Below are 14,726 nucleotides of genomic sequence, written 5' to 3'. Positions count from 1 at the left end.
GTACTTCTGCACTTATAGTTTTTCCCAAGCAACTTCAAACGTTTTTACGAAGCCTCACAGCTAGTACCTTTGCAAATATAGTCCCTATCCAAAATCTTACTGTCCAATTTTTTAATCTGTTTCTAAAGGGTAAAAGAATTTTTCTGTTTTAAAAGTGTTTAAGATTTTTTGACCACTACGGTCATTACATATTAGCGAAAGTTCATTAACTTCAGACGACTATATCATACAGCTGCCATTGGAATGACCGGTCGAAAATAAAGTTGTATGTAAAACTATTCTGTCCTCCCGTCTGTCCGTCCATCCGTATGTATGAACGCGCCGATCTCAAAAGAGCTAGAGAAATTTTGAAAGAAGGTCCTCCTAGTGCCCGCGCAGTGCCAGATTTTTTCACATCAATAATTTTTCGCGTTTGTATAATATCTCAGATAATATTTTTGAGCATATCTCAGAGCTGGTACGAGCTAAAGACAAAAAAGTTGGTATGTAGACTCCCTGTTGGACGCAGATCCAAAATATTTAATTATTAAAAACATTTAAACATTTTTGAAGATATAGTATTTACACACATTTGGTGCCAACCGTAGGCCTTACAGATTTTACAAAACCTGATAATAAAGTGTTCAGTTAATCACGAACAAAAACGAAGTCCAATCATAACCTGATCTACAGAAAATGAATAGCTACCAATTTTTCATCTAGCTGTCCTTTCCCGACGAAGCTAAATGTCAAATTGACTGTGACTCTAGCTCTTAAAACCTAAGATATTAGCTGAAAAAACAGGTTTTCAATATTGATTTTTATCCATTACTTGGAAACGGGGCAAGTTATTGATTATCCTAAGCAAACTCGTACTGTACGGACCTTGAAAGACCTTGGTTAAAAATTTCGAATTTTTAGCATACATACGGACGGACGGTCAGACAGATGGACGGACATAGCTATGTCGACTTAGCTATTAATGCTTATAAAGAATGTATAGAATCTATGGTGCTTGAGATGCTTTTCTGCCTGTGACCCATTTTTAACGAGTTCAGAGAATAAAAAATGTATTTTTACACGATCATTTCTATGGCAGATGCATCTGGAAGTACAATCCGGCTACATCTGACATACATATATACATATATATATATATATATATATAGATATATATACTGCAAAAACACAACAGTTTGAAAGGAAAGAGCTTCGACACACAGTGAGTCAGCTTATTTGTTGCGGGTATTAACATGTATTAATAACCTAAAAGAAAACAATAATGAGTTTTTAGAATATTTCTAAGTTGTATGTTTTTGGTGTTTTTTTTTTTAATGTGTTAATACTTTTATATATAAATAGTACGATTAGATATATACAACTTTCAGTCGGGTTCGCATAGAATCAACCAGCCTGAATTGTTTTTGGCTTTATTTAAAGTTTTCTGGATTGTAAACTTTCTTTTCTATTAAAATGCCCATATACTTTACTGTTCTTAGTTTATAAAGTCTATCTTTATTTGTTAATCTTTATTAAATCTGTACGTGCAGTTTGTTCTTTATAATGTTTCTAAAGTATTATGTTTCGGAGGCGATTGCTAAATTGCGTTTACCTATGGTCAAATTGCTTTTGTTTGTACACCAATTTTGAAAATTCAATAGAAAACTTTATGCAGCAGCACAGTATGGGCTATTTTTACGGCCTTACATGTGCATCAAATGTGCCGGATTATTAGGCTATATCTAAAACTCCAAAAATAGCTACGTTTTTTTATTTATCTATTTTTGCTCAGGCTTTTTATAATGATCGGACAACAAATTTAGAGAAGCTATATAAATACATTTTTCCTTAGTGGGCCGTGAAAAAGCACAGTCACTGCCTAAAATATACAGCATGTTTGCTTATGTATATTTTTGTGTATTTATAAGTGTATTTTAAGATAGATACTAAGAGTATTTTACAGAGCCGAGTAGTACTCTCTTGACAATAGTACTTATACTCGCTTGTCATCGATAATTGCGATATTTTTCAATATAGTCTTCATTAAAATGAATACACTTATATTTTAGTTTGCACCCATTTTGTTTGCTTTTGGGTCCAAATAAAAATAAAACTTCATGCGTTGAGTATCAATAACATCTTTAAAATGTGCGTGTTTTCAAGGTCTTCGGCGTTCGGCTCATTTGCTACCTGTTGCGGCTGCACATTTGTTCTTATAACCAGTGCAATGGCGGAATGGGCGTCTCCGACCCAATATATCTTTTATTTTTGCGATCAGCTCCAAGATCAAGAGCTGGGTCGACTAAGGCCTATCCAGTACTCTGACCGACCGCTCATTTGTAGTAGACTAAGTTATACAATGTAACTTAAAGTAGCTTCGCCTATTGAATACATAGATCAAATCCCTTTTTAAATCATATGTAACTCGCCTCCAAGCTGTTCCAAATGTTCAGGGCTTGTGACATATAGGTGGCCCTATTTATGGATTCCGGGAAAAAAATTCCACGATTTGATTGTTTTATTTGGTTCATAGTTCTTTCCCTTACAACATTTCCTCCTTTTGGGACGGGAGAAGCTTACGAATTTTCACGAATCCATGTTTTTTCTTTTTTTGCTTTATGTTTTGATTTATCAGGATCGAAAGACTTTAATGAGAACTATTTGTCGGAAGTTGAGTTTCTTATTTATTTTGTTATTTTAAACATTTTGAGAAAACATGAAAGTTAAATAGCTCCCATTAAAATGTGCAACAGAAGGTTTAGTTGTTATAAAGCACCGTTCTGTGGCTATTATAAGAAATGTATCTTATATATTCTGTGTGTATTCTATTTTCAAAATCTCAGATACTGAAATTATTTATTCGCTTAACAAACATGAAGCAGGTTACCAGTAAAATTTCAGTACTCGAATTTTCGTAATTGAATTTAAAAAGCAATGGTAACCAAAACATGCAACTGTGTTGCTAAAATTAAAGAAAACACAAGAAAAAATTGTCGAAATTGTTGAGCTATGTTGTCGAAAGACTTTTGCTGAGGTTTGAAACGCGAAAAATTCGGTAAAATACTAAGTGGTGGACACTTCGCAAAACCAAGTAGCTACATATGTATATGAAATATACTTAATTGATTGTTATTGTCGTCGGCTGTCGTTTCTACTTGCACAATTTGTTGTTGACTAAAGCTAAAACTCAAATGAATAAATGTATCAATATATTGAATCTTTTCTCGCCACATCGTCGACGTCAACTCTTTGCTCACCACTCGGTGTGTCATTCGCAGTACGAGCCATGAAAATGAGAGGTCTCGGAGACGACAGTGCAAGAGAATATTATTTATTGCGTTGAGATAGAGAAGGCAACACAGAATGCAAATCTTTCATTTCGTATTTTCCCTGGTAAACATTCGGATGATGTCGAGCTCTGAAAGTGTCGCGGCATATGGTAGAAACTTTTGGCTCACACTCAAATTGAGACATTGAAATCAGAATACATCTAGAATATCAAGAATGCAATAGTTGAGTGTGCACGACTACGCGATGACCTGTACCCAGTTTCGAATCACACTTAATTCTTTTAGCTTTCTTATGCATATACAAGAATTTACTCATAGGAGCAAAGAATCGAAAAGCTATCAACAATTTCAATCAAAATTAGAGAACACAGAAAAGGTTGAACGTTTTCGAAATTCAATTCAATGTTTACTAAGTTGTATAAGATTTTCTTGTGTTCTCGTCCTTTTTTACAGAAGGCGGTCAATTGTTTTTATATCCTGAACCCATTGAAAATGGGTAAAAATGGTTGGTGTGGCTGTTAAGTAGAATCGGCGGCAACTACAAATTTTCCGCCCCTGCTGAATAAATTCGGTAAAGGTAACCTCAGGCTAAAATTGTTTCCATGTATATATATTATTTATCGGCGAAAAAAATTGCGTTCAAACGAATGTACAATTCGACTGCAAGAAGGATCTTGCAAAAGGCTAATATACTTTTAATAGTATAATACTACATTTTACAGGATAAGAAAAACCCAATTAAGAACTTCATAGTCAAGTGTCATTCTCTTCCGTAAACCCTTCACTGAATATAATACTTTGGCTTATAGGAATTTATTTCTATAAACCATAAAATATAGCCAAATTTCAATTCCAAAATAATTATGCAGGCTCTAAATAAGGAGAAGTAGGCAAAATGTTATTATAAATATTCTTAATCTGGCTATACTTGAGAGAGCTTACTTACTAAATTGACTAAACACAAAGTCTTAAAATAGATTTTTATCGATATTATGAATATGAAAAAATCTGATTTACTTGTAGTATGGCATTAAAAGTCTCAAGCTTTTATAGTCTCCAAAGATCGAGGCGTTCATGCAGACAGACATGGCTTAATCAATTCAGCAGTTCGACGTTCTGATCAAGAATGTGTATACTTTATGGGGTCAGACAAGCCGTCTTCTGCCTGTTACATACATTTTTACCCAATTCAAAATGGGTAGAGGGTATAAAAATCATTTAGTACTTAGCTGCTGCGATGCTTTTTATTATACCCTGAACCCATTAAAAATGGGTATAAGGGTATATTGTATTTGTGCAAAATCCAAATGTATGTAACAGGCAGAAGGAAGCATCTCCGACCCCATAAAGTATATATATTCTTGATCAGCATCAATAGCCGAGTCGATCTAGCCATGTCCATCTGTCTGTCCGTCCGTATGTATGAAGGCAATGATCTCAGAACCTATAAGAGCTAGAGAAATTTTAGATGTAGATGCTCCTAGTTCCCGCGCAGATCGAGTTTGTTTCCGATAATCGATAACTTACTCCGTTTCCAAGCAATCGATAAAAATCGATATCGACATCCTGTTTTTTTTAGAAAATTGGGTAAATAATAAGAGCTAGGGCCACCAAACATGATATGTTGCTTCTAGAATATTATAGATATTTCAAGTATCTTTCATTTCATACCTATCGCCACCTCCCCGCTACCACCCCAGAGCTATAAATCAAGTTATTAACCCAACTTTTATTGCCAACCAATTTAAAGCACAATTTCAATGCAACTGACTTTTTTAGAATACACAAATATTCTATGGTACAATAAGATATACTGTAGAAAATTTTATAAAAATCGGTTAATAAAAACCAAAGTTATATGCGACTGCGCAATTGAATGGGGCAGCAGCTTTAAGAATTTCTGTATACATGTACACACACACATTCATGCACGTCTGCTTCGCATTTTAATAGCATGGTAATTGCATCTTTTTTTGTAATGTTATTTAAGTTCCTTTTTTTATCATGAGTACTTAATTGTTGGTGTGGCTGTTGAGTAGAGGCATAGCAAGTGGTGCGGTCTGTCGCGACTTCGAGCCCTGCCAAGGGAACTTATTTTTATTAATTTATTTGGTGGTAGAATAAGAGTGTTCAGGGTATCTCCTAGTCGGGATCTTCCGACTAGAACCTATTACTTGTTTTCTTTTAAAAAAAAACTTCAGGCCGAAGTCCTTCCTTATAAGAAGGTACAAGGTAATTATTTGCACACTATATTGGCATAACTACCGTGGAACTATCTAGTGAGGTAAAATGCCTGAAAATGTATCAATTCTTTCAATCTTTCACTCCACAAATAACCGTAGGCAAATTAAATACACGTACAAATTAAGTACATATTCATGCAAATATATATGTCTACAAGAATGCACATGAGAACCCTACTCTTCTTTCTAAGCAATAAATTCGAAATCCTACTGGAGACAGATGCAAAGGTCAATACCGAGAATGCTCATGTTTAAATTTGGCATGTATCCTTATAGTCTACATATGCCCATACGCTTTATTTTTCTTTAGCGTGAGCAAGATAATATTCATTTATAACATACATATATTTTTATAATTATTTGTGTATGAAATGTATGTATAGATATTTAAACAGAAAATGAATTTTTAAATATGGAAACAATTTTTTTAACCACACCGAGCTCGAAGTGGTTCGGCTCAAGCCGATTGCAGTCTTGCTGCTAACTCGTTGCATCAAATGTCTAGGTTGCTAGCAGAGACGAATGGTCATGCTAGTCCAGCCCACAATGAATGGATTAGAGGCCATCCCAGCGACGACCCTTCAATCCTGCATTAGTGCAGCGATCACTTGAGCCAACACCAAAATGTTGATTGGAATGGTAACTTCGGCCAGTGCTCCCTCCAGTTGTTCCGCAAGTCTTTGAGCCTTTCTGTTAGCTAGAGCGTCGCCAAAACAATCATTTAGACCAGGAATGAGACATGCTAAAGATGTTTTTTGCCCCCCTGAAAAGTCATTCTCAAAACATTCCAGTTTGGACCTTTGGGGAGCCCAACTCACTGGCCACCACGCGAGGTACTATCTCCACAAAATGCGGTTGTCGACGTGTTTCCACCATATTAGGCAATTATTTTCTAATAACCTATCGCTAATGAATAAATGATCATTATGTATGCATTTACCTAAGGAGAATATCAACCAAACGTCAGTTTGGTAACTGTGATTGTGGGATTGTTAGGTGTTGTCATAGCAACGTACACAACGTTGTAATGTCGAAAAAAAGCTTAACTAGCTTATCAATTTTACTGATACGTAATTGGCTTTTAGAAACAAAATTTACAATTGTGAACTATCTTATAACACTAAAAGCACGGGCATAACCTTTTTTAAATTCTGGAATAAAAGCCACCGTTTTTAACAGCAGCGACTATATCGTGGTGCTTACACATATATTTTTCCCATGTATATTGAGCCTGAATACTACGGGATGCTTTTTTATACCTCTATTGGCCGTGATTTATCTCTATAATCTGAAACATTTTGGGGTAATGCAGAAATTCAGGGGTATCATTGATCAAATGCATTTAATAACTTGTGATATCGGATCGTATATCTAGTATTCTTACAATTTAGTAATTGTAAATGTGCATTTGCTCAATAAATATTACCTCCATTGGATGTTGTCAGTGTGCAAACGGGAAATAGCTGAGCCTGCAGATACTGGACGCGACCACCGCCGAATCCGCAGAAGTCCATGATTAGGCTGCGCCTGAATGAAGTAGTAACTTGTGGTACAATAGTGCTGGTCTTACACTCTGTTCAAAAAGTGCATAGGAGTATATTTTTACTGTGATATGTCCGTCATAGAAAATAGGATTTTTAACGACACTATCGGATCTGGACTATACAAAATGTTCCGGAGAAACTCCTAAGTTTCCGTAAAGGGAAAGCCCTACTTCAATTCCGGTTTTTTTAAAGGTCGTCTGGTCAGGCGAAGAGCATATATGTATTGCTAATACATGTCCCTTATACTCAGAATAATTTTTTCTTTTGCACATGTAATTAATTAGCTTACAATGTAGCTATTTAGAATTTAGCATTTTGGCCTGTTTGCAATGTGTAAAAAATTCTTATAAGCATATCGATTTTGTATTGTAATCATTTCTTTCTGAGTTCGGAACTTCAAAACGAAAATGTTTGATTCCTAAACAGGCCTGACTTTCTGAAATTGGAAGGTAGATGACTAGTAGTCTCCTTAAGAACTACAAAGCTCAAATATAAAGTCAATGTTTGATAGTCGCACTAACCAAAAACCCAAAAAGTCTTTGCCTCGTGTTCAATTATAATTCAGTTCTAGGCAGAGTACTACGTATTAGGTTGCATATTTCACTGCAACATTACCATTCAGCTACTATAAAGTAGCTAAATAAAGTTTGATTACTAGATATAAAAAGGTCGAGATTAGCTTTGAGGTTACTGCTTCTTATCTTTTTTTGAACACATACAAATGCAAGTGTGGAGGCGAGTTTCGTTTTAAGTTTATTAGAATTGCTATTATGCAATTGTCTTTTTTTTCACAGCTCGTCTGTTAAAAACATTTTTCGGCGTTACGTCCTGTTGTATAAAATAAACTGAGCCGTTCTGCGTCGTTGACGTCGCACTTGAGTCAAACGCGGCAACTGCTATAAACAAGAAAAAGCTAAATGGCTGGTCGCTATCGTTTTTTGTAACGCCAAGAGGAGCTGCTAGGTAGCCTCCCATAAATTCACGCTCAAATTCAAGCAGAACCAAATGAAATGCCACCACCATTGAATACGGCAACTTCCTTGCCAGAGGCAGCATGGAATAAACAACTGACCCGGTTAGCTACAGGGAAAATAAAACAAAAAAATACAAATAGTTTATTGTTTGTAAGCTGAAAATGTGTATAATAAAGTTGTATGTAACAAGCAAAAAGAAAAACCTTCAACCCCATTACCAATCAATCATACATCAATTGTTCAATGGTATCCATGTTCGTCGATATGCGTGCGTTTGACAGTCCGTCTAAATAAACTTTAGAGAACAAATTTTTTTTCAATCTCCCCCAATCCTCTTAAATTAAAAAAAATTGTGTTTTCAATATTAATTACAGTGAAAATATTACTCTCATTATATTCATCTAGTTATTTTTATCAATATGTTGGTACCCCTACATTGAATTCTATTGCAGTTATGATGTATGCATGTACTATAACTTATGTAAATATGTACACATATTCCTATCACAAGATGGTATGAAACTGGTCTCATTAAATTTGTAAGAGGCAGCTAGCCGTAACAGCATTGCATTATGTCACCAAGAACAGGCGGCAATGATCTTGATGACAATATTTATGTATTTTCTATTTTGGCAAGTTGCCGTGACTCAAGGTAGAAGGTAATCTCTATTCCTCCTCTTTCCCTCTCTCTCTCTCTCTCCTTCGAACCGCACACACTAAATGTTTATAAAAACAAATTACGATAAATAGTTTTGTTCACCTCATTTTTCACATTAATTCAAATTGTTTTATTATGTTCCCATGCTAAAACAAGTTCACAATATATATATATATATATTTCAAATGCAAGCTATCGTAAATTGTGGACTTGTTTTAGCATGGGAACATAATAAAACAATTTGAATATATACATACCAAATAATGTAATATAAAATAATGGATATCCAAAATTTTAATTAAAAAACCACATCCCAAAATCGATTTCCATCTAATGGATTTCCAAAATGGGTCAAAATGATATATTGCAATTGTGCATATATATATATGTATTCAAAATTATTTATTTGATAAACCCGTGATTTTAATATTTAAAATTGTTAAAATATCAGACTAATATCAAATTAATAAATATAAAACCTTAAATTAAATATCCAATGTACGCCGAACTGGCAGAAACCGTATGATCGTGCGCCAATTTAAAATATACCCACTCAAAACACCACAAGCTGTGGCCTTGGAGTGGAATAAGACTGTATACATTCCCATTAGTGAAAGAAACATAAGTAAGCGTCTTATTGGTGATATAAAACATATATAGCGAAGCCCATACCTTTCATCACTGGAATTCGCAAAAGTATACATCCTGTTTAATTGTGGCGCAATGTCCTGTGGACGGATGAGAGTAGTTTTGACTTTCGCTCATCACAAAGAAAAGTTTTTGTACGACTAAACAAAGGTTATCGTAAAAAAATTTACCTGTATGTCAAAAAGTAAGCCATGGTCGGGAACGTTATGTTCTGGGGATCCGTTTCTGATAATGGTGCGGGAGACTTGATTCCTATTGATGTTTCTAAGAACCAGAGTCAATATCTAATATTAAACATTTTTGCGTTTCCCTCCGGCCACAGATTGGTCGGGGAAGAATTTATTCTCCAGGTCAACGCTTCTTGCCACAAGGCGTAAATTTTTACCACATTTTTAAGAAAAGTTGGGGTGGAAACACTAGATTGGCCACCCGTAAGTCCAGATTTGATCATTATTTAACAAGGTGTGTTCCCTAATAAAGCGAAATAGAACAGCCGATCTGACTAAGGTAGGGGACGAAACGATTACTGAGGTCACAAAGGAGTGGAAAGCATCTCCAAACCTCGGTGGATTCCGTTCCGAACCGTCCCCAAAAGGTGGTTGATACCATGGAGGATATATTTTTCATTCATTTTAAGTTTAAATTGAATTTATATGAAAAATTATTATATTTAGCTGATAAACAACATTTTGTCCAAACCACCTTTTGAATATCTTCATTTTTATACCCTGAACCATTAAAAATGGGTATAAGGGTATATTGTATTTGTGCGAAATCCAAATGTATGTAACAGGCAGAAGAAAGCATCTCCGACCCCATAAAGTATATATATTCTTGATCAGCATTAATAGCCGAGTCGATCTAGCCATGTCCGTCCGTCTGTCTGTCTGTCCGTCCGTCCGTATGTATGAACGCAAGTATCTCAGAACCTATAAGAGCTAGAGACTTGAAATTTGAGATGTAGATGCTACTAGTTCCCACGCAGATCGAGAATGTTTCCGATAATCGATAACTTACTCCGTTCCAAGCAATCCAAGCAAAATAAAAATCGACATCGACATCCTGTTTTTTTTTAGCAAATTGGGTAAATAATAAGAGCTAGAGCTACCAAACATGATATGTTGCTTCTAGAATATTATAGATATTTCAATTATCTTTCATTTCATACCTATCGCAACCTCCCCGCTACCACCCCAGAGCTATAAATCAAGTTAATAACCCAACTTTTATTGCCAACCAATTTAAACCACAATTTAAATGCAATTGATTTTTTAAGAATACACAAATATTCTATGGTACAATAAGATATACTGAAGAAGATTTCATAAAGATCGGTTAAGAAAAACTAAAGTTATATGCAACTGTGCAATTGAATGGGGCAGCAGCTTTAAGAATTTCTGTATACATGTACACACACACATTCACACACAATGCTTCGCATTCTAATAGCATGGTAATTGCATCTTTGTTTTGTAATGTTATTTTAGTTCCTTTATTATCATAAGTACTTAATTGTTGGTGTGGCTGTTGAGTAGAGGCATAGCAAGTGGTGCAGTTTGTCGCGAGTTCGAGCCCTGCCAAGGGAACTTTTTTTTATTAATTTATTTGGTGTTGGAATAAGAGGGTTTAGGGTATCCCCTAGTCGGGAGCTCCCGACTAGAACCTCCTACTTGTTTTTTTTTAATTTTAAAAATAAACAAGTAAGACAAGAACCCTCTTCTTCCAACACCAAATGCAAATATATATATTATTCTAGAAGCTACATGTCAAGTTTAGTGACTCTAGCTCTTATTATTTACTAATATTGCCCAAAAAACAGGAATTCGATATTTATTTTTATCGATTACTTGGAAACGGGGCAAGTTATCGATTATAGAAAACAAACTTGATCTGCGCAGGCACTAGGAGGACCTACATCTAAAATTTCAAGTCTCTAGCTCTTATAGATTCTGATATCCTTGCGTTCATACATACGGACAGACGGACGGACGGCAGGACGGACAGACGGACGGACGGCAGGACGGACAGACGGACAGCCAGACAGACGGACATGGCTGGATCGACTCGGCTATTGATGCTGATCAAGAATATATATACTTTTTGGGGTCGGAGATGCTTCTTTCGGCCTGTTACAGACATTTGCATTTTGCACAAATACAATATACCCTTTCTACCCATTTTCAATGGGTTCAGGGCATAAAAATTTGTATATTATAGTTTTGTACATATAGATAATTAGAATAATTAAATCAAAAATTGTTTACTTTTAAAATAAAGAATTGAAAATGATAGTGATGCATCAAAATAATATGCCGACTAGTTCCAGTGTACTGTTTAATTTGGAAATTAGCTCAGTGCGCGTGGTAAAAAAAAATGATTGGCTTGATTCTTAGAGGCTAAATTTTGTGATATGGACTTACGCAAGGAATAGTGCATTAAACAAAAACAATGTACTATTTAACACTCTGGGAACAGAGTAAAAAGTTATTTAAGCTGAGCTTTCTAGCCTGGCACGCAAAAGTTATTAAAGAATTACATAGTTATTGATGTCAACCGATAATGTTTATTTACAGTTTGTCATGTAATTGTTTGCAAAATGAAAAACAGCACACAAATTCATTTTTAAACTTATATTTTACCGATTTAAACTATTTCTTCTTAATTTTTTTTTTGCATATAATTATTATTCTAAGTATTCTTCATAGATATAAGGCACAAACATAACAAAATTCAAAACGCAAATGTAAAAAAAACAGACAAAACTAAAATGAGGCAATTTTTGCGCTGTCAATTAATTCTTTGCAAAATGCAAACACAATTCGAAAAAGAGCCCAAGCAACCTAACGGTACTCCAAATTCGAAGAAATTTGGATGCGTGAGTCATTGATATGCAGTGTGCGAACCTTCTAAGCGATTTTTGCAATGCCTGGTCAACGAGTTAATGAAAATCTAATTCAATTAGTTTATTTCCACTACCACAAGGGGAAATCTGCTAAAGAGTTGGCGGAAATGTTCGCAATTAAGTTAAGAACTATTTATAATATTATTAACCGCGCCGAAAAAGAAAACAGATTGGAATTAAAGCACTCCGGAGGCAGACCAGCGAAGCTCACTAGACGCGACCATGCAAAAATTTTAAAACAGATCAACGATCAACCTCAAACTAGCTTTCGACAATTGGCATCGGACTTAAAAAATGACTGCAATAAGACAGTGAGCCACGAGACAGTTCGAAAAGTCTTAAAAGTGCATAAATACTCCTCGCAAATAGCTAGGAAGAAGCCACTACTGTCCGCAGTAAATATTCAGAGGCGCCTCAATTTTTCAATTGCCAATGTTAACAAGCCCGCGGAGTACTGGGATGACGTTATTTTTTATGACGAGACAAAAATAATGTTATATTATCATGACGGACCCAGCAAAGTTTGGAGAAAGCCCAATGCAGCTCTGGAACCGAAGAATATAATACCAACAGTAAAGTTTGGCAAGCTTTCGGTAATGGTGTGGGGCTGCATATCGTCGAAAGGTGTTGGTGAGCTGCGCATTTTCAATGATGTGATGACGAAAGAGTTTTACTTGGACATTCTAAAGAATGAATTGTCAAGGAGCGCAATAAAGACCCTCGAAGACCCTCAAAACCCCAATAAATAGGGGTACAAGCTTTATCAGGACAACGACCCCAAACACAAATCGTTTTTGTGCAGGACTTGGCTACTCTATAATTGCAGCAAAGTCATTGACACCCCTGCCCAGAGTCCTGACTTAAACCCAATTGAAAATTTGTGGGCTTTCTTAAAGAAGCGCGTAGGGAAACGGAGCCCAACTAATAAAAACGCTCTCATCAAGGCCACATAAAACAAGAATGGATGAAAATACCCGAAATCTATGACCTAAATAACCTTATTCACTCAATGTCACGTCGTCTGCGGGCTGTAATGGATGCTAATGGCCAATATACCAAATATTAGTACCACCATAGCTATAGTTTCCTAGATTTAGTTATGCATATAGTAATATTTTGCATTTTGCAAAGAATTAATTGACAGCGCAAAAATTGACTCCTTTTAGTTTTGTCTGTTTTTTTTACATTTGCGTTTTGAATTTTGTTATGTTTGTGCCTTATATCTATGAAGAATACTTAGAATAATAATTATATGCAAAAAAAAAATTAAGAAAAAATAGTTTAAATCGGTAAAATATAGGTTTAAAAATGAATTTGTGTGCTGTTTTTCATTTTGCAAACAATTACTTGACAAACTGTATATAGGGTAATCGCTATATATTGAATTGTGTTTTGAGCAAATCTATTAGCTTTTAAAATCATGTCACCAAACTTGACATGTAACTTTTCGACTACTGTATATCAACTATCTTTCATTTGATACCTATCGCCACGTCCCCACTATCACCACATAGCTGTAAATCAATTTATATTGCTGACCTATTTAAACCATAATTGTAATGCAATTGACTTTTTGATAATACACAAATATTCTATAGTACAATAAGATCTGCAACTGTCTTCGGGGCACTAGCACAAAAACAAAACAATTAACATTTAAAATTAAATTAAAATGAATAATTACCCAAACAATTTTGAACATACATGGCTTTACACGTCTGCGCTCTTTGACGTGGAGGTTGAAACTATTTGGCCGTTCAATAGATGTCTATATAAGTGAGCGCAATTTTCGGTGTTTGCTTTGTAGTTAAGTCGTTTGTTGTTTGGTATATTTATAATGTGAAGCATTTCCAATGTATGCCGCTTGTACTGTTGTTCTTCCAAAAGTATTGTTGTTGCATCGAAGTTTGGTGTGTGGTTGCTTTTCATACAGTGAGTTATGCTATTTTTTGAATATTATTTTTGTCTTAGTTTCAAGACCGATTTGTGTTGGGTTATCCTTGTTTTTAGTTTTGATATTGTTGTCCCGGTGTACACGCTATTGTTCTTATCCCCGCAACATGGTATTTTGTAAAGTATGTTACTTTTGTCCATCATTCTAATTTTTGCCTTTCTATTAATGAACTATTGTAAAATAATCGTAGGCTACATTTGTTTCTTGTTTGTTATGTCAGTCTGAGTTCGTGAAGCGTTCTAATAATCGTGGTATGGGATTTGTATATTTTGGTAGGTTCTATTGGAATTTGTGTTCTGATTTGTTTTCCTTTAAATAATGTTTGAATTACATTCTTTGGAAATCATTTTTCGTCATGAATTTTAATTTCGTATACAATTTTTTTGTGATATATTGTGTATGATACGTTGATCATCCATATCATACGGCTTAGTGCTGTATTTATTATACTTCTTGGGTATTTAAAGTTAGAATTAAGTATTCGTCCAGAGGTTGTGGGTTTCTTATACCAGTTATTTTTATAACATGAACCCA

General features: G+C 34.9%; 2 protein-coding genes across 10 annotated transcripts in view; one reads left to right on the top strand and one right to left on the bottom strand.

The window, feature by feature from the left end:
• LOC115765196 (glutamine-dependent NAD(+) synthetase) overlaps positions 1-14,726 on the top strand; it is a 37,967-nt gene that overhangs the window by 14,267 nt on the left and 8,974 nt on the right. The gene's annotated exons all lie outside the window — the stretch shown is intronic.
• The window catches only part of LOC115765194 (cytosolic carboxypeptidase Nna1), a 31,292-nt gene that overhangs the window by 14,026 nt on the left and 2,540 nt on the right, over positions 1-14,726 (bottom strand). The window lies entirely within an intron of this gene.

This window comes from Drosophila novamexicana, unplaced genomic scaffold, assembly GCF_003285875.2.
Source record: "Drosophila novamexicana strain 15010-1031.04,08,12 unplaced genomic scaffold, DnovRS2.1 tig00000932-arrow-arrow-pilon, whole genome shotgun sequence".
Classification (NCBI taxonomy): Eukaryota; Metazoa; Arthropoda; class Insecta; order Diptera; family Drosophilidae; genus Drosophila; species Drosophila novamexicana.
Note: the sequence above shows the minus strand (reverse complement) of the source record. Positions and strands in the feature narration are given on the sequence as shown.